The following is a 385-nucleotide window of genomic DNA, read 5'->3' on the forward strand; positions in this document are numbered from 1 at the left end:
GGGGCGGGCCTGGTGGGGGGGGGCGGTGGCGGCAGCAGCAGGGGCCAGTGAGGCAGCCGCCCTGGGAGGCTCCGCCGGCCCCTTTGTGCCTTCATCTTGCCCCGTTTGTTGAAAATGCCTCCCTCGTGTTTTTGGTGACGACTCACCCTCCTCAGGGAAGCCGGTTTCTGGATCCACCTGGGCCCTCACACCTCGCCTTGGGCCAGTCCCCTGGCCGTGCCCTAGTCACTAGTGTGTGCGTGTGCACGCGTGTGTGCGAGGTGGGGTGGTGCTGTTGGCAAGGGAGAAGGGGTGTGTGTGTACTCTGGGCCCCCCCTGGTTTAAAACAGCCAGCTGCAGGGCTGAAGGGGGGTGGGGGTGCAAGAGGGCTCCCGGGACGGGGGGG

General features: G+C 67.3%; 1 protein-coding gene across 1 annotated transcript in view; it reads left to right on the top strand.

The window, feature by feature from the left end:
- The window catches only part of DNHD1 (dynein heavy chain domain 1), a 59,983-nt gene that overhangs the window by 11,104 nt on the left and 48,494 nt on the right, over positions 1–385 (top strand).

The sequence above is a fragment of the Gekko japonicus genome, unplaced genomic scaffold (assembly GCF_001447785.1).
Source record: "Gekko japonicus isolate JY-2015 unplaced genomic scaffold, Gekko_japonicus_V1.1 scaffold2237, whole genome shotgun sequence".
NCBI lineage: Eukaryota > Metazoa > Chordata > Lepidosauria > Squamata > Gekkonidae > Gekko > Gekko japonicus.